The 21,050-nt window shown below is 35.7% G+C and overlaps 1 long non-coding RNA gene across 2 annotated transcripts in view; it reads left to right on the top strand.

The window, feature by feature from the left end:
* The window catches only part of LOC140693947 (uncharacterized), a 340,057-nt gene that overhangs the window by 292,808 nt on the left and 26,199 nt on the right, over nucleotides 1-21,050 (top strand). For both annotated transcript variants that reach the window (XR_012069668.1, XR_012069670.1), the window contains exon 4: nucleotides 7,669-7,762. This is a non-coding gene — a long non-coding RNA (uncharacterized lncRNA). The remainder of the gene's footprint in view (nucleotides 1-7,668; nucleotides 7,763-21,050) is intronic.

The following is a 21,050-nucleotide window of genomic DNA, read 5'->3' as shown; positions in this document are numbered from 1 at the left end:
AAAGGTGGAATCGTGTTGCATTGTGTATATATACCACATTTTCTTTGTCCATCTGTCAGTGGACATTTAGGTTGTTTCCGCATCTTTACTATTGTGTATAATGCTGCAGCAAACGTGGGAGTGCCAACAGTCTCTCGCAATCCTGATTTTGATTCTTTGGATATATACCCAGAACTGGAATTACTGGATCATGTCATTGTCCTATTTTTAATTTTTTGAGGAGCTTCTATTACTGTTTTCCATTGCAGCTGTACCATTTTGCATTTCCACCAACAGAAGGCAAGGTTTCAGTTTCTCCACATTTTTGTCAATACTTGTCTTTTTCCTTCAGTAGTAGCTATCCTGGCAAGTGTAAGGTAATGTCTCACTTTTATTTTCATTTCCTTGATGATTAATGATACTGAGCACCTTTTCAGCTGCTTGTTGGCCATTTGTATGTCTTTGGAGAAAAGCCTACTCAAGGCCTTAGCATATTTTAAAATCATGTTATTAGTTTTTTTTATTGAGTTGTAGGAATTTCTTACATATTGTGGAGATTAACCTCTTATCTGATATATATGCAGATATCTACTCCCATTCTGTAGGTTAACTTTTTACTTTGCTGATTGTTTCCTTTGCTGTGCAGAAGCTTTTTAGTTTGATATATTCACACTTGCTTATTTTTGGTTTTGCTCCTGGTGCTTTTGGTGTCATATCTGAAATCATTGCTAGGACCACTGTCATGAAGCTTTTCCTCTGTGCTTTTGCCTGTGTTTATCTCTAGGGTTTTTATAATTTCAGGTCTTAAATTTAAGCTTTTAATCCATTTTATGTTGATTTTTGTGTCTGCTGTAAGATAAAGGTCCAATTTCCTTCTCGTACTTGTGGATATCCAGCTTTCCCATTACCATTTGTTGAAGAGATTATCCTTTCCCTTTCGTGTATTCTTACCACCCTTGTCAAAGATCAGTTGACCATATATTCCTGTACTCATGTATCTGAGTTTATGTTCTATTTTATTCCATTGGTCTGTGTGTCTGTTTTTTTATTTGTTTGTTTTTTGTTTTTTGTTTTTTTGCCAGTACCATAGTGTTTTGATTACTGTAGCTTATAATATATTTTCCAACCAGAAACTGTGATTCCTCCAGCTTTGTTCTTACTTTTTAAGATTGATTTGGCTCTTTGTGGCTTTTTGTGGTTCCCTGTGAATTGTAGACATGTTTTTTTCTATTTCTGTTAGAAAAAAAAAACTTTTTGGGATTTTGGTAAGAATTGCATTGAATAGTATAGATTACTTTGGGTAGTATGGACCTTTTAATAACATTAAGTCTTCCAATCCATGAACACATGGAAAGTATCTTTCCATTTTCCTGTGTCTTATTTAATTTCTTTAATCGGTGCTTTCTATTTTTCATCGTACAAATCTTTCACCTCCTTAGTTAAGCTTATTCCTAAGATTTTATTCTTTTTGATGCTATTGTAAGTGGATTTTTTTTACAGTTTTCTTTTCAAATAGTTTGTTTTTAGTGTCGTTGTAGTTCATTTATTGTAGTGTATAGAAATGCAACTAATTTTGTATGCTGATTTTGTATTCTGTGACTGTATTGAGTTTGTTTACTAGTTCAGAAAGTTTTTAAGAAGTCTGGGGTTTTCCACACACAAAATCATGTCATTTGAAAACTGGAATAATGTACTTCTTCCTTTTCAATTTGAAAGACTTTTATTTCTTTTTCTTGTCTAATTGTTCTAGCTAGGGCTTTCACTACTATGTTTAATAGAAGTGACAGGAGTAGGAATCCTTTCCTTGTTCCTGATTTTAGAGGAAAACTTTCACTTTTTTACCAATGAGTGATTTTGGCTGTGGGCTTTTAATATATAGCCTTTATTATGTTGAGTTATTTTCTTCGTGTTCCTAGTTTCATGAGAATTTTTGTCATGAAAGATGGTTGAATTTTGTGAAACACCCTGTCTCAGTCTGTTTAGATAATCATGATTTTTTAGTCTTGATTCTGTTGATGTGGTATGTTACATTGATTTATTTTGTATATTGAACCATCTTTGTATTACAGGGATGAATTTGAATTGGTTGTGCTGTATGAAAGTTTTAATGTGCTGTAGTGTTTGACTTGCTAGTGTTTTGGATTATCATGTCTTCTTGAAGAATTGAACCCTTTGACTCCTTTATCCTTATGAAATTCCCTTTATTCTTGATAACTTTCCTTGCTTTGTAGTCTGCTCTGCCTGAAATTGATAGATAAAAAGATAGAAGTATAGCTACTTCTGCTTTCTTTTGACTAGTTTTAGCATGGTATTTTTCTCTCTTTATTTTGAATCCATATAGGTCTTTATATTTAAAGTGGGTTTCTTGCGTACAACATATAGCTGGTCTTATTTTTTAATCTACTCTGAAAATCTGTTTTTTAATTGGTACATTTATTCTCATTGGTATTCAGAGTGATTACTGATATAGTTGGATTTCAAGTTGTCATATTTGTTACTGTTGTCTTTTTCTTTCCCTGGTTCTTTGTTTTCGTTTTTGTCTTCCACTCTATTTCTGCCACTTGTTGTTTCAATTGAGTATTTTATGATTCCACTTTCTCTCCTTTTTTAACATTTCAGTTGCACTTTTTTTTTTTTACTTTCTAGATGTTTGCTGTAGAGTTCGCAATATACATTTACAGCCAATTCAAATCTGCTTTCAGATTATAGTGTACCACTTCATGAGCAGTGTGAGTACCCTAAAGTAACAAAATAATCCTAATCCCTATGTCCTGTCCCTTGTGTCATTGCTGTCATTAATTTAACTTACATGTAAGTATACATAGGCATATAAATGTAAGTATTCATAAGATCAATACATAAGCATACATAATTGAATATATTGTTGCTATTACTATTTTGAGCAAAGTGTTATCTGTTACATCAATTAATAATAAGAAAAAAAGGGTTTCATTTTACTTTCACTTACTACTTGTTTGATGCTTACTTACTCTAGGTAGATTTAGTTTCTTATGTTTATTATTCCTCTTATCTCTAAAAATCTTCTTTTAGCATTTTTTGTAAGGCAGGTCTCCTGGCAACAAATTCCCATTTGTTTGTTTGTTTGTTGTAGAAAGTCTTTATTTCTCCTTCATTTTGAAGGATAATTTTACAAAGTGTATAAGTCTAGATTAGTGATTTTTTTCTCTCAACACTCTAAATATTTCACTCCACTGTCTTCTTGCTTGTGTGGTTTCTGGGGAGAAGTCAAATGTAATTCGTATCTTTATTCCCCTATAGGCAAGGTGTTTTTTCCTCTGGCTTCTTTTAAGACTTTTTATTCTTTATCTTTGATTTTATGTAATTTGAAAATGATATGCTAACATATAGTTGTTTTTGGCATTTATCCTGCTTGGTATTCTCTGAGCTTCCTGGGACTGTTGATTGGCTTCTGACATTCATTTGGGGAAAATCTGTCAGTATTGTCTCAAATATTTCTTCTGTTCTTTCCTTTATTTTGTTTCCTTCCAATATTCCCATTGCATGTATGTTATCACTTTTGTGGTTGTCCTGCAGTTCTTGGGTATTCTAGGGTTTTTTTTTTCTTCAGTTTTTTTCTCTTTCAGTTTTTGAGGATTCTATTGGCATATCTTCTAGCTCAGAGATTCCTTCCTCAGCCATATTCAGTCTACTACTCTAATAAACCCATTAGACTTCAAATGAATTCTTCATTTTTGTTTTCTTTTTCTTTGTGTTGCCTGTACTTTTGGAGTCATATATAAGAAATCATTGTCAAATCCAGTGTCGTGAAGCTTTTTCCCTCTGTTTTTTTTTTTTAGAAATTTTATAGTTTTAGGTCTTACATTTAAAAGACCATCCTTTCCACAAACGAACTTATCTACAAAACAGCAACAGACTCACAGACATAGAGAACGAACTTATGGTTACCAGGAGGTAAAGGGGGTAAGAAGGGATAAATTGGGAATTTGAAATTTGCACCTCTTGGGGAGTGATGGAAATGGTAACTGCCTGGTTGTGGTAGTGGTTTCATTCATCTGTACATCTATCAGAATTCATCAGATGGTACATCTGAAATATGTATAGTTTACCATACAGGAATTTTACCACAATAAAGGTGTTAAAATATAAGAAAAATAAAATGAAAGACTGTCATTTCCCCATTAAGTAGCCTTGGCACCCTTTTTGAAGATTATTTGACTACATTCATTAGAATCTATTACTCAGAATCTCTGTTCTATTCTGTTAGTCTGTATGTCTGTCTTCATGCCAATACTACACTGTTTTGAGCACTGTGGCTTTCAAATATATTTTGAAATCAGGAAATGTGAGACCTTCAGCTTGGTTCTTCTTTATCAAGATCTTTTGGCTATTGGAGGTCTTCTGTTTTGTTTTCAAGTGTATTCTATTTTTAAGCTTTTCTATTTGCTAGGCATAAAGACTGGAAGCTGCTTTTTAAAAAACAGACTGATCAAATCAGATTGGGTGCTTGTGATTCAGTGGAATGTGGAGGCATCAGAATCCACTGAGAGAAGAACATTCACAACCACATCAGTAAAAATCTGCTTCCCACACCAGCCTTGGCTCTTGTGTGCGGAACTTCTCTTCAAATTTGTAACTATGTTCTTCAAAGAGTATTTTCTCCCTTTCAGTTTAGACATGTCCAGGACCCTCTACTGGATATATAGCCTATACCAAAATTGCTTAAACTTCAGAAGATGTGAATGTGTAGTTTGTCGATTCACTCACAAAATGTGTCTTTTGCATTATGATGTGCTTTGGTCACGCAGTGTGGCCACAGTGGCGGGCAAAGCAGACTTGATCACTGCCCTCAAAGGATTTGATTCTGCAGCTTTTTGTGAACATAGACATAACCTGACATGAGTGTCACCGTAAGAGACAATTCCAAATTTGCTTCTTAAGCTATAAAAAGTAATTTCCTAATTTTTCTCTTTGATAACTTTTTATTAAGGTAAAGGGACACTTGCCTTAGATATGAACTGAGAACAAAACACATGCCATTCTACATTATAACTTTTAACAAGAAGTTTTACTTTAAATATACTTTAGGTTTGTTTAAATGATTTATTTCTTCCTCTGTAGTCATGAAAGAACTTCTGATGCTCTATAGAGTAGTGAAAGACAAGACATTTACTGGTGGTGAGTGAAAAGGGAACAGAATTGAAGCCATGGTCTGCTTTTGGAAGAAGGGGCTTAGCTGTACCAAAACAGTGTTTAAAAAATAATTGGCTTTAAAATTTGTACTAGTTGGGAAATTCACTGCCTTGGGGTTAAAAATAAGTACATGAAGATACCTGGTTTTATCTAGAGGATACTCATCACTTAGTCACATTTTCCTTCAGGAGAGTTTAAAATATTAAGCCCTACTTGACCTAATTAAACTTACAAGCTTCTGCACAGCAAAGGAAACCATAAGTAAAACTAAAAGACAACCTACAGAATGGGAGAAAATTTTTGCAAATAAAACCAACAAAGTCTTGATCTCCAGAATATATAAGCAGCTCATACAACTTAATAAGAAAAAAAAAAAACCCAATCCAGAATGGGCCAAAGACCTAAACAAGCAATTTTCCAAGGAAGAAATACAAATGATCAATAGGCACATGAAAAAATGTTCAGTATCACCTATTATCAGAGAAATGCCAATCAAAACTACAATGAGGTATCACCTCACACCAGTTAAAATGGCCATCATTCAAACATCCACAAATGACAAATGCTGGAGAGGTTGTGGAGAACAGGGAACTCTCCTACACTGCTGGTGGGAATGCAGTTTGGTGCAGCCACTGTGGAAAATAGTATGGAGATTCCTCAAAAGACTAGGAATAGACTTACCATAGGACCCAGTCATCCCACTCCTGGGCATATATCCAGAAGGAACCCTACTTCAAAATGACACCTGTACCCAATGTTCATAGCAGCACTATTTACAATAGCCAAGACATGGAAACAGCCTAAATGTACATCAACAGATGACTGGATAAAGAAGAAGTGGTATATTTATACAATGGAATACTACTCAGTCATAAAAACTGACAACATAACACCATTTGCAGCAACATGGATGTTCCTGCAGAATGTCATTCTAAGTGAAGTAAGCCAGAAAGAGAAAGAAAAATAGCAAATGAGATTGCTCATATGTGGAATCTAAACAAAACAAAACAAAACATAGATACAGAACAGAAACAGACTCATAGACATAGAATACAAACTTGTGGTTGCCAAGGGGGTGGGGGTTGGGAAGGGACAGACTTTCAAAATGTAGAACAGATAAACAAGATTATACTGTATAGCACAGGGAAATATATACAAGATCTTATGGTAGCTCACAGAGAAAAAAAAATGTGACAATGAATATATGTATATTCATGTATACTGAAAAACTGTGCTCTACACTGGAATTTGACACAACATTGTAAAATGATTATAACTCAGTAAAAAATGTTAAAAAAAGAAAAAACTATTAAGCCCCACTTAAGGCCCCAGTTGGTAGTGGAAGGGGATATTGAGAGTGAGAATGATGTTCATATTTCTATTGCATAATTCTTCTATAAATTGGTTTTTTGATTTGGAATTAATTTTAATTAACCTCTTTGTGCCTCATCTTTTTCTTTGTGTCTGTTTCTTCATCTCTATATGGGGATGATAAAAATATATCTACCCTATAGAATTATTAGGAGTATTAAACGAGTTAATATTTTAAGAACACTCAGATCATGGCCTAGTATGTACAATGTCTAATATAAATGTTAATTAATAAATTTGAAATGCCTATAGCTCGATGTGCCTTCTATATTTGATTTTATATGAAATGCTTTGAGGATTATAACAAAGTTGAATTACTTTAATGTAATTGAAGGAATGTATATATAACACAGAAACTCCAGTTTGGCTAGGATCTTTTGTAATATGACACAGGCAATATTGTGAAGGCATACATCCCCTTTTTCATTCATGTAATGTTTGGCTCTTGATATTAATTTGTTTGTGTTTTCTGAAGGTTTTGCTGTTTTTTAGGGTGATTTGGAATAATGCCAAACTAAAATGATAGATCTGAATCTATTTGTGCCCTTCTGAGAAATTAGAGTTAGGTTAACAATTTTATCATAAGGCATTCAATATCCTAGAAATAATCTTTTGTCTCTGGTTTGGTTTACACTCTGCAAAATCTCTAGGCATTGAAGAAGTGGCAAATTTATTTGGAGAAAGAATTCGAAGCTTACTTTATGAAATATTCTTTCTTTGAATTATTCTGCTTATCAAATATTAGACATTGGACTCTGACCATGTGAATTAATTTTTTAAATGGAATATGCCATTTGTTTACTGTTTTATTTTGTTCTTCTATGTATGTGAAATATTAAATACAAACCTTTTAGTTCATTAAAACTTCTTAATGAGAGCTGTGGAAATACCCTTAAAATATTTGCATGCAAAAATACGTGTTCAGTTTCTTAAAACACTTCAGCCAAGGTGTTGCAGCCTATGAAAACAGTGACATATTTTATTGTAAAAGCATAACAAGCATGTAAGAAACACCCTGATAAAAGATTAGTATGCCAAGGTTTTGTCAGTGTTAATATGGAAAGGATATTGGCAAAAAGTAAAACTTCAGACTTTGAGAATTGCTTCCAGTACTGAAGCTGCAATGCTTTTGATTTTATTTTCTAGGTCATTGCTTCCCAAACTACATGCTGAACCCCTACTGGGACTGTGAAGATACTGTGAGTGTTCTTGGTGATCAGAGAAGAGATTCAACAGTGTGGTAGGTAGCGTTGAGGGACTGCAGGCAATTACATAAAGGAACCAGATGCCCTCTCTCTTCTGGTCCCTCACTCAGTAGCTCCAAATCAAGTTTTTTCTCGTCTTTTCAGATTCTCTGCCTTGGTCAATAGATGAGTATTGGTAACTTTCCCTTTATTTTTTCCCATTCCTTATTAATTATAGCTAATGACTGTTGAGTAATTACTTTGTGCCATGAGACAGTGTGCTGAGTGCATTCGAAAAATTACTTCACTTAAACCTTAGCAGAATTCTTTGAGAGAGGCACTATTCCTTTTCTCCAGGTCATAAATGGAGAAGCTGAGAGTTGAGGAGTGATTTATATTAGGTCATTCAGCTAAAAAAAGATGCTACCAATTTTGAACACAGGCAGCTTGAATATAAGGTCCACAGTGTTTTCTCTCTCTTTTCCTTTTGTTTTCATCATTGAATCTAATTGGATGAAATGATCCAAGAACAGTTCCTCTATCATTATCAACTACGCTGAGAATGGGGAGCAAGCCACCTCAGTGGGGCAGCTCAGGCAGCATATTTTCAGAAGGGTTTTCAAAGAGCAAAAACGCTTCTTTCAGATTTTAAGAAATGCCCTTTAGAATTCTCAAGTTCTGCCTAAGAATTATGTTGTCTAATGGAAAAAAGAAAAATTACTATTTTTAAAATGCAGCAGATACGATGCTCATAGATGTTGATGAAGTTTAAGAACCTTATTAGTGAATTCTCTAGCTTCTCAGACTGCCTTGACGCAGTTACGTATTTTTGGTGAGGATGACATCGTTGTGTAAGAATTCTCAGTCTGTCTCCCTCTACCCTCGTCATTGCTTCTGTCTGCTAACCGCTGCTTCTGATGAAGGTAACTAATACTGTGGTCATTGTTGAGAATTAAGGGACATATTTAACAGGTGCCTTCTTTCAAATGAATGACAAACTTAGATAGAAATGAGAATTCCAGTAATGGTGGTAAAAACACCTGGGGCAGTTCCTTCCACAAGCAATATTTAAAAAAAAAAAAGGACGATATTATTAAAGATAGTCAGTTTTAGGCACTGACAAATGTCCAAAAGCAGATAGAAACTAAGGGGGAAAAAATGCTTTTGAAAGTCTGTTATTGCATTGGTTAAAAACTGCAAGTTTGTGACTTTCTGACCTAGGGGTTCTCCCCAGACCCAATCCTAGAAGAGGAAGACCACCGTCTTGCTGGTGTGAAGAGTGGAATGAGTGTCAGAGTTCAGAGCAGGATTTTGGAAGTGAGAAAGCCACATTTACCTGCCAAGTGTTTTGTTTTTCCCCCTCCGATAACATTTTGGGCTATGTCTTCTTATTGATAGGCTGTTCTACTAGTGCTCTGAGATAGTCTATAATCTCAGGTTTTGTGTTATATTATCTCTTTTTCAAAATTAGAATTTTCTTGAAAAACCCTGTACATGTTGGGATATTTAGGACAAAGCAGACATGTCTGGCCTTTAGGTTTAATTTTGGTGTTGGGCTAAGCTTTCCTTTGGGAGATAAAGGCTGTAAGAGTATGGAGGAAGACAAATAACATTCTCTAAAAGAAAAACTTGCCTTTAGCCGTTGTTACTGTACTTTTGATTGTTCATATATGATAAATCCACCAGAAAGCACTTGGTGCCCAAGTGTTATGTCTTACTAATTTGGTTAACCCTGGAACAAACTGTGGTGACACATATGCTTAGGAAGATCAGTGGCTTGGGAAAAATAAAAATGTTTGTAGGAGTTGCACCAGTTTAGGGACATTCTCCAGATTTAGATACACCCAGAAGAGGATGAAAACAAGGATCTAGCCTGATCTGGGCTCTTAACTCACCCTCTGCTCATCATGGCAGTCAAGTTGACTTGATCTACACATATATCAGTATACTAGAGACTGATTCAACGTCCCTGTATGACTGTGTTACTTAAGCGTTCCTGAGACATAGTCAAATGAATGGATGCATGGATAGATGCATGGATGGATGGATAGACAGACAGACAGACAGACAGACAGACAGATAGATACAAACAAAGAGACAAACAGATGTACTATAAGGAATTAGCTCATGTGATTATTATGGCTGAGAAGTACCAAGAGCTGCAGTAAGCAAGCTAGAGACCCAGGAGAGCCCATGTTTTCCTTCCAGTGTGAGTCCCCTGAGAACCAGGAGAGTATCTACTGTAAGTTCTAGTCCAGGACAGGACCAGTGTTCCAGCTCAAAGACAGACAGACAGAACTCTTTCTTACTCAGCCTTTTTATTCTGTTCAGGCTTTCAGCGGATTGGATGAGGTCCACCCCCATTGAGAGGGGCAGTGTGCTTTACTCGGTCTACTGATTCAGATGTTAATCTCATCCAAAAACAGCCCCACAGATGTACCCATAATACATTTAGCCAAATATTTGAGCACCCCATGGTCCAGTCAAGTTGACACATAAAATTAGCTATCACAATGCCTCAAAGTGAACTATGTGATCTCTTTGGCCAAAGAGCTGACCTTGGTTAGAAAAGCATATCTCATAACCTCATGCTTCTAATGGGACAGAGATTGGGAGGGGCCAGACTGTTGTTACCTGGAGGTTTAATAACTACGGTGAGGCTATTATGAAGCGACCCAGGCAAAAATAGAAACTGGTAATATTCCTGGTTAATACTCAGCCAGAAGAAATATGTCTTAGATATAAACATCCTTGAGCACATTAAAATCTACTTGGAGAAATACCAAGCTAACTATAACACAGTACAACCTTGGTAAGGATCATAATACAGAAAGAGTTCTATGAGAGTACAGGGTGAGGGATAGAGGAAGGCATATTTTGAATCTGAAATTTTTTTTTATTGTTTATCTTGGGCTTTGCTTTGTTTGGGGCAGCTTTTTAAAAATAAAGATATAAATAACATAAAATCCACCATTTCGATTCTGTGATTTTCAGTATTTTCATATGGATGTGTAACCACTAATTCTAGAGCATTTTTTTTCACCCTCAGGGCAGCTTTTTGCAGCAGATAATTTTCTTGAATTTCACCGTCATATACAAGTCGTATAAATAGCATGCCATGAATTTATTGATGAAATATTTTGACTCATCCACCTAGACAAAGAAGCAGTATTTCAGCACCTTTTGCCTCACGTGGCATGTTGTCAATAAGTCGTTGACTTGTACTGCTTGAGAGTGGAAACTTTTTAGTTTTTCATACTGCATCTTTGCCCTCACATTTTTATTACAACTTTACATATTAGTCTATATTAGTCTTATGTTCTCCTCCACTGTGTAACTTTTCCTTTTTTGGGAAATAAGTTCTCTCACTAGATAAGTTACTTCCTGAGCTTTTTTACTGAAAGCTTTATTCTGTTTTGGGTTTCCAGTTGCCATTTAGAATAATCACCATCTTTCCTTATTAAATGTCTATAATTCATGGTTAACTGTTGTTTTTCAATTTTTCTGGAGCTACTACAGCAGTTAAAAGCTGTTTGCCCCAGACCACATGGAATGAAAGAGCAACTGGCTCATTTAAAACCCATGGATAAGTAGCTTTCATTATAAAGACATACGTATATTTTTTGGTCTGTGTGTCTTATTGCAGTAAAGCAGCAAAATGACTCAGAAGATTATAATGATTTATCACTAACCTTATTGGAATTTTCCATTGACATAGGCCTAGAAACCTCCCTTTCCATCTCAAACCTTGTCTTCAAAATTCGTCTCATTGGGCTGTCATGTATGTCTGCAAAACACAGACAAATACTGTATAAAACAGAAGGACATAATAAGTAGCCAAACCAAAAAATTTCAAAAAGCACATTACAGTACAGTTTACTTCTAGTTGACCTAATCTACATTTTGCAGTGTCTATAAAGCAAGGTGCCAAGGAGAGAGCGGAGCCATAGTGTGTGAAAAATGCCTTCTTTAGGATGAAAATTTTTCCTTTGATTCTCTATTACACCAGCAGAAATTGTTGGTATTGGGTAAAGGTAGGCCAGAGGAGGTGGTGGGAGGCGGAGACAACCATCCGTCTGTTGTCCTCGTGTCTGTTCAGTACTCACCCTTTGTTATTGGCTGTACCTTTCCTGAGTCTGTATCAGAAAAGGACCCAACCAAGAGTCCTATCTTACTAACTTTTAATACCTTTATAATGTATTTATGTAACATTCAGTGCTGACGCTCCTGAGCCAGGATCCGTAAGAGGTCGATCTGAGTTATTTTCCTCCTGGTGCTGACAAGTCTCTTCTGAGATCCTGAGCTGTCTTGCCTTGTGTGCCACATGCTCACTCGTATGTGGCCTAAGCGGAGTCACTGGGCCTCTGAGGCAAAGGTCAGACGAATGAAAGCCTCATTAGGCCCTGGCAGTAAGCTTCCTTTAGCACTTACCACCTCTAATTGTCTGTTTACTTGTCTGTTTTCCCCACTGAATTGGATCTTACACGGAGGAAAGGTATTTTGTTATTTACTATTAATTCCCCGGTATGTTACATAACACCTTGTAAAAGGCAAATGTTCCTTCTTGGATGAATAGTGAACTCTCTAAAACATCTTGCATCTCCTGTTTCATACTCATCTGTGAAGACAGCTACTCCAACAAAGTGTTCACAGTAGTCTCATTTTAATAGCAACAAACCCCAGTACGCACTGAGTAAGAGCCTAACTCTTAAAAACGCATTAAAGTGCCAGTCATTCTGTGGATGGAAGGACGAATGTAATTTTTCCTGGCAAAACAGAAGCAACTCAAGTAACACTCAGTGTTTTTTTTGTTTGTTTGTTTTTCCCATGTACTTTGGCCTTTGGGCTACAAACAAATGAAAGTAATTTTATTCCAGCTAAAACAATCACCTTTGGGGAATCCTAGAGCCTGTGGTATCTAGAATTGCTGAAAATATCTCAACTCTGTTGTCTCTTTAAGACATACATCTTTTGAGTGTGCTCTGCCGGTGGGGATTATTTAGTTATTTGTGATGATGCATCATAGGAAGGGCACAGAATGTTGTCCTTCTCTTGCCTCAGACTCTGGGGATATTGCAGGAAATTAGATACTTTATTTCTGAGAAAATTCATTGGCTCTAGTTGTTTGTTTCCTAGTTCAAAGCATTCCTTTGCCTTTGCCATGGGATATTGTGGAAATTCCCAGGGCATTTTTTAAAACTCAGAGCTACCCCTGTCGTCTTTTACCCGCAATAGCAAGTCATGTCATGGGTGTGACAGATGAACCCTTCTCTGTCCTTATAATATGCTCTTCACCTGACCATGTCATGCTGCAACCTATCACGGATTTATTGTAAATATCCAAGATCATTTCTCTGCTGGTATTTCTTGTTTGCATGTCTTGTGTTAATGATCTTTCAGGTTCACTGTTTCCATCTGATACGGAATTCCCTTTTCTTAGGCCCTTTTGTTTTTCTTCCCTACTTTTTAGTTTTTTCCTTTTCAGAGTTATACTCTTCAATCAGATTGACCCCCTTCTCACCTGGCTCTTGTTTAAGATGCACTTGATTGAGAAACTCTTCCTAATCCACGTTACATCTAATTTTGTAGATCACTAGACAAAGTATTTCCTGAGCTTCAAAAAATAATGTTTAAAGGTCTGCTGTGGCTATTTCTGTCCCTTGAAATTGCTCAGCATTTGCCGAGCCATTTTCTTAACTCTGTGTGAACCTGGCCTTCCTTACGGTGGTGTAAAGGATGAGAAGGAAGGAGTAACTAATCTTTTCTCTTGTATCAGAAATGAAGTGAATAATCCTCAAGAAGTCCTATGACAAAGCTATTATAAATAACACCATTTTATAGCTATAAAGGTATCCAAGTCCTAGAAAGGAGGTTAACCACTAGTCTAGCTAAAAACTGAAGGAACCAGATTCCAAGCCAGGCAATAGAATTTCCAGTCCCAAACTCTATTAAATGAGGCTTCATCTCTGGAGGAGGTTTAAAATGAATACATTTTCTAATGATACCACTTTAGAAATAATTGGGAGAGGAGGTGGGGCAAGAACTAAGTCACATAATAATATACGAATATCTTATTAAGTAGGAATTGGGTCCTACTAAGGGCCAGCACTCTTAATAGATGCTGGGGGTAGATCAGTGGACATGGCAGACCAGCTTTGTTCTATTGGACTTTTCATTCAGAAAAAAAGAGGCAGATGTTGATAGACAAGTAAACAAGTAGCAAACATGGAAGTATCCGATAATGGTCAGAGCCATGAGAGAAATAAGGCAAGGTGATTATATTGTAACTGTGGAGTGCTGCTACATTAGTAGATGGCCCGAGAACACCTTACAGAGGAGGTGACACTGGAAATGAGAAGTGACTAGCTGGTATTTTATTCATTGTTATCAAGAATTAGAAATAAATATTTTCAAATATATCAAAAAGATTGTAAACAGAATGAAATCCTTCCAAATCCAAAACAAAGCCAAACCTAAATGAAATATCCTCTTGTTTCACCCCAGTTAAATGTAGGAAAACAACTTTCAAGTCTCTTTCTCTCTAAAGTTTATGAAGTTGTCTTCCTCTCCTCTCTTTTTGAGGATGAAGCTCCAAAGTCACATATATTATATTCAACTTAAACAAGGGGCATTTATTTTTCTATTTTATTTTTATTAAGCTATATATATATATATATATATATATATATATATATAGCTATATATATACAAAGTTTAAAAATTCAAATAGTTCTAAAAGAGCTTTAAAGGAAAAAGATCTGTCTTCTGTTGCACCTGTCCCTGTGTGCAGTTCCCAAATGTCACAGATAACTTTCAGTCTTTGTTATTTTCTTAGATTTTTGCCTTCATTAGTTCAAAATAGTAAGTTTATACCCTGTTTCTTGATTTTTTCAGTTTTATATCTTATGTATTGATTTATTCTTTTTAAAATGATATTTTATCTTTTTTATTCTCTTGCCACATCTCTTTCCTACTGTCTTTAAAAATGGTTATATCATTAGTTCTGATTCGATCAATTTAGATCTGTTAATCAATCTAAATCTATTAGCTCTATTACCAATTAGACCCTGAGATTTACATTATCAGAATTTACATTATGACGATGAATGATACAAATATTGTTCACATATGGGCCATGTGGTTTACAATGATTACATTTCCTTTCTTTGTATATCCTTTTCTCTTCCCAAGTGCTGATTGACACATTTTAAAGTTTGATTTGTTTCTTCACCTACCTATCATTAATTCATACCCAGACTCTCCCTCAGAACTATAAAGAATGTTCAAATGAATTAAACAGTTTATCAGTTTCAACTTCTTGGAAACATTTCTCCTTAAGCCGTCCTCCTCTTGCTCTAGTCTGAACTGGTTGCTTTTTCATCATTCTGAGACCCCACTCTCCTATTGTTTTTAATTGGAGCTCTATTTCTTGAATTTAATCTCTTTCTTTTTCTTAGGTATGACAGGCCGAATAATGGCCCCTCACAGATGTGCACATCCTAAACTCTGGAACCTGTGAATACGCTACTTTACATGGGAAAAGAGACTTTGTAGATGTCCTTAAGACCTTGAGATTAGGTCTTTGAGGAGATTAGTCTAGATTATCCAGATGGGCCTAATGTAATTACATGAGTCTTTCTAAGTCTGTAAGACAGAGGCAGCAGAGTCCTGGCAGAGTCAAAGAAGATATTATGCTGCTGGCTTTGAAGATAGAGGAAGGGACCATGAGGCAAGGTATGCAAGTGACTTCTAGAAACTGGAAAAGGTAAGGAAACAGGTTTTTTCTTAGAGCCTCCAGCAGGAACACAACTCTGCCTACACTTTGATTTTAAGATATCCAACTTCCAGAACTGTAAGATAACAAATTTGTGTTGTTTTAAACCACTAAGTTTGTGGTAATTTGTTACAGCACCAATAGGAAACTAATACAGTGGCTTCTGCTCTAATTTTGGTAGAACACTTCCCTCTAGTATCTTGAAATAGAATGCATGGAAAATACATTTTTGATGCCTTATTTATCAAATATTTTTACCTCAGAGTTCACTGAAGATGGAAATAATATTTTTGCCTCAGAGTTCACTGAGGATGTTGAAGGTGTTTCTCTGTAGTATACTTGCTTCTGTAGGAAGTTGAATGCCATTCTGACACCTGATCCTGTATTTCTGCCCCGTCTTATTTACTTTTCTGTTGGAAAGCTTATAGTCCATTCTTTCTGTCCCCAGCGTTCAGCGATTTCCTGAGGGTATGCTTGTGCTTTAGTGTGAGTCTTCTTTTTTCTATTAAGCACTAGTAATATGGAAACTTAATCTTTTCAGTTCTGGAACATTTTCTAAATGATTTATTTGATAATTTTCTTCCCTCTCTTTTCCCTGCTCTCTCTTTCTGGAACTCCTGTTACTTGGCTGGTGGACACTGTGGACTGACCCTGGGAGTTTCCGTTTTCCCCTCCTGTTTCCTGTTTCTGTTTTTGCTTTGCTTTCTGGAGATTGCCTTAACCATATTCTGTAACTCTTCATAAGTTTGTCATTTCTTCTCTCTGCTTCTTAATTTTCAAAACCTTTTTTTGATCTTTGAGTGTTCCTTAAAATTTTCCATTCTTTTTTCATAAATACAGTATTTTCTCTTCCCTTTGTAAAGAAAATAATTGAAATATCTGGCTTTCTTTCTGAAATCAGTTTTTGTCTTCTCGGTAATTTTGGTCTTTGCTTCGTGTAGGAGGCTTTTCTGAAATGTCTGATGTTCTTTATCAACCTATTCACATTTAAGAGTGAGGTACTCGACAGCTGGCTGGGAGCTGTGGGTGTCAGTTTGTGTATGTTGTGTAGGCAGAGACATAGGGTGCTGATTGATGGTCTTCACCGAAGATAGTCTTCTCTGTCTTGACTCTTTCAAGGATGTAATTTTATGGTTATTGTAGCTCACTCCCTCCCCCAAAATTGTGCTGATCAATTCCTTCAGGGATGACTCCATTAATCCCTTGTCTGAGAGATAAAAAGTGTCTGCTGGTATTCTCAAAGACAGATGGGAGAAGGAACCCATGCATGTCATTGTTCAGTATGTAGACATTCACTTAATCCTTCTGTTTTTCATTTTGCCTGGGGTCATCTGTGGGGATGGAGGACAGAATCTGTGTTTTTAATAGCCACTTTACAAAATCTTTTTAGCAATCTTCCTATGTCAAATCCAATTGCACACTTGTAATGCATCTCAATTTCTGACGACTTCTTGAGTTCTGAGGTCCAGAACAGCCAGTTTCTCGTTTCCTCCATTCAGGGCTTTTCTTGCTCTGTAATCTTCTTTCTAGCTTCCAAAACTAGATCACTGTCATTCCCTCTTATGTTCACTTTATTGTTTTGGACCTTTTTAAATCTTTTCAATATAATTTTAGTGAATTTCAGGAGAGAGCAATGGAAACAAAATGTGTCAGTCCTTCATGTTTAACTGAAGTTCAAGAATTTATCCTTTTTTTTCACAATCATATTGATTTCTAACAAACACATTTTATGGATTCTAGTGCTAGGCTTCTAAGTCAGGAAGTTACTCCTTTGTTTCCTGAGGTACATGACAGAGTAACTGATGAGTATATAACATTATATAGTCCTTTTATCAATTTTCTGGCTATGTTGGCAGTTGGTAATTTAAGTGCCCAGAGCACCACTGAGGGCACTTTGTGCCCTGTCATTGCCACATTCACATGTCATATAATAATTGTTGTAAAATTAATGATGGTTCAAAATTAGTGAGTTTTTCTTAAAGGCATATTTTACTCAAGGACTATAAAAAGTACAATTTGCTTTCATGGTTGAGAACCCATACCACTGTTTTCTTCTTATTTTAGTAGAATTTTGTTTTCTAAAAAGTAATTTCTAAGAATCTTCCTGAAAGTCCAACCCAGCACAGTTTCTTTGCTTTATTAACTTTTTATTCCACACTCTTCTGAATTTATATTTTTCTGATTAAGTGGAGACACTTTTCATATTGGGCTATTATATGGAAGATTTATCCTAAAATTACCTTTTTTAAGTTTTAGGAAAATGTCTATTTCTAATACTTTGGAATAAATTAAAGAAATACATGCTTACCTTATCCATGTTTTGGGGATATTTATCTCCATGGCTCCTTAATCTTTTTATAAGGGAGAATCTTAATTATTTTCATCTCTGTTCAAACAGATATCTTTTATCATTTTAATTTTGTATCTTTGGACCTTTTCCAGCTTCATTATGTTTATTTTGTGGTTCATTAACCAGAAGCCATATGGCACTTCTAGTGTGAATTCTTTATTAGTTTTTAATCAGGATGAAGTTTGGTTTTCTGTTTGGCTCAGTCTGTTTCCTGATGAGGTTCTGAGCTTTTTTTTGCTGTGAATTTCATTTCAGAGTCTTCAGAGGATCTATAATGATAATGGTAACTGGATTGAATTCTAGAACAAAAGTATGATCTTTAGTTCTGTCGTTTTTATTTAGAATAAAAATGAATAGGAACTAGAGGTTTCTTTAGAAGTCATATCACGCAGTTCCATGTGAGGTAACAAAACCCCGAAGACTCTCAATGTGTAGGGTATAGACCACATAAAATACCTGGACTCTTGGATTCTAACCAGGGATTTTCTCACTGCATACTTCTGACTAGTAAATCATGTCTAGCCTACCTAAAGTTATGTAAGTCCCTGATTTAGATGAACTAAGAGAGTCCTCTGTACCACCCTCTTCTTTCCTTCCCTAATATTACCTCAACTATTTCTATCATCTCCAATTCCCACCTTGTTTGTCTATAGTCTTTAGAATTTTCTCTTATTTCTACCTACTATTTCTGTACCTCCTCTCAGTCCTACCTTCTCTGAATCTGTTATCATTTATGAATTGTATCCCTTCTGAAAACAAGAAGGTTAAAGACCAGCGCTCTGATCTGCCTGATTTCCATTTTTGCCCACTACTGTGTGTGTTCCATGCAGCAGCTTGAGTGTTCATTACAAAAAAAAATCATCTGCAGAGAGAGAGAGAAAAGAATAAAGCAGATTCACTAAGATAGGTAGGGAGTAGAGTTGGAGAGAAAGCCAAGGTGACTCTAGTTCTCCCATGTCTTGGAGTTGCATAAATCATCCCTGTATCCTTATAATAAATTTTCCCTCTATGCTTGTGGGAGTTCACTTCATCTACTGGCAACTGAATTATTCTAGTTATTACCATATGTTTAAATAAAATGATCAACTGTTTGAATGTTTATATGTTGAGAAGAGTTTTATGGGCTAAAACATCACCTATACCATTATTTCTGTATGTGGAAAATACGGAAATAATTTGGAAAATATGTGCCAAGTAATGTAAATGACTATTTGGAATTAAAGCCTAAGTTCTAAATTTGAGATTGCTATTTTTATCAGTTATCCATGTTTTTATCTATTAAAACCATCTATTACTGTCTATTCATCTGTTACACTTTTAAAAGCACACATTGATATCTCTCTTTCCTCCCTTACTTTCTGTCCTTTGTAGGGGATAGGACTCATGCTCTGATCCTCAAAGGCAATCCTTAGCTGTTGTTGACTGTTAAAAATCTACTTGGGAGGAATATATAGCTCAGTGGTCAAGCATGTGCCTAGCATGCACGAGTTTCTGGGTTCAATCTCCAGTACTGCCATTAAACAAACAAACACTGATTAGTTCCCCCCACACCCCACAAAAAATTCCACTCTGGCATCAATTTATCCCAATGAGCCTATTGACATTTTCAGTCCAAGTTTTTGAAGGAATAATATCAGTTAAAAATGTGTCATGTGAAGAAACATAGCACAATCCTGAAGGAGAGAAGGCTTTTGCAGCATCTGCTAACCTCTAACCCAAAGATCTTCTTTGCCATAAAGTTTTAAAAATGTAAAGTAGAAAAAAAGAAAAAAGAAGATGGAAAATCTGGCCTTTAAATCGTATTGGCTCAATTAATAGCTACTCTGTAAATGTTCAGCCATACTTTTAGATAGCTGAGTCTGTTTTGTTTTCTGTTTTTGTTTTTTTTTTTTGTGGGGTATGCCAGTGGCAGGGTGGAGGTAGACTTTGAGTTGCCAGTAAAGCATTTAAAGTCAGATAAGCACAAAAAGTAGATAATCATGGTCTTGTTAATTGCTGAGGCACTAACCAGTGAACATCAATTAAAACAGAAGGCTTTGAAATGAGGGGAAAATAATTTTAAAGAGAGCCGCTGTTTTTCTTAATTACCGGGTAAGAAAGCAGCCAATTCTCTGCTTCTCCCCCCTTCCCCCCACCGTAGATAAAGGAATCTGAAAAGTATATCATTCAGTACAAGAACTTTACCATCAGTTTTGTTCATCAGCAAAACCAAAGAAACAATTGCAGGATGTTCTCTATTATTTAGCATGGAATGCCTTTATCACTTTATGTCCTTGTCTGACATTCCTCCTTGTTTGTCTCCGTTAAATGTTTGGCTGTTAGTCACATAGTGCATTGCCAAGTAAGTCAGCACATGGAAGTCTGTATCACTTAGAGCTTTACAGCAATGTCACCTCTTCTTTAAAACAGTTGGGCAACACTGCCTACCGAGTTGAGTATAGTGGACGCTGTGTAGTATAAGGCCATACTGATTACCTTGAGAAGCAAAATGAATAATGAACAGTACAAAAAGTAACACTGAGAATTAATTTAGTGGCAGACTCTTTGATCCCATTAATGATTTCATTTTTAAAAGATATAATAAAATCCTAAAATATTCTGTAGTGATGACCTATTAAAGTTAACAGCTTTCCCTCCTTGAGCTGCTTGTCCAAAAGTGAAGACAAATGCTTTTGTGGGAAACCAGGGTGGGACAGTGTTCAGAGAATTGCATGTTTTTCTTTCTTAAATTTATCAGTTGTCTTTTCTGTAGAAAGAAAAAGGCAACTAACTTAGGCAAGGTAATCATTCTGTCATTTTTCTAAAATAGTCTGTTGTAACTTTCAGAGCATGGCTTCCATAGATCATTTATTCATTTAGTAGTAATGCTTATAGAAGTGGATATGCCAGATTTCCATATGTGATTTTATAACTTATAAGGACAGTTTGGCAATGATAAGTTTGGATGCTTCCCTAAGACACTTTTGCTGAGAGCCTCTAACTATATGATGAGCCTCATTTCACATACCTTTCAAATCCCTTCTCTAAATCTTTTGCTTTGGGAATGGCTTCTGGATATAGTAAGAGCAGTTTGCTTCTGAAGGTGGTGGATACTGCCTGGCAGTTAATTCTCTTTTTTTCTCTGTGGACTCTTAGTGGAATGTCCTTAGAATAATAATGATGCATGACTCTTTCTTGTACTATGTCCAAGATATTCCTGGTAATTTTCATTTACATTATT

This window comes from Vicugna pacos, chromosome 3 (assembly GCF_048564905.1).
Source record: "Vicugna pacos chromosome 3, VicPac4, whole genome shotgun sequence".
Taxonomy (NCBI): Eukaryota; Metazoa; Chordata; class Mammalia; order Artiodactyla; family Camelidae; genus Vicugna; species Vicugna pacos.
The sequence above is the reverse complement of the archived record's forward strand: the minus strand, read 5'-3'. Positions and strand labels throughout refer to the sequence as shown.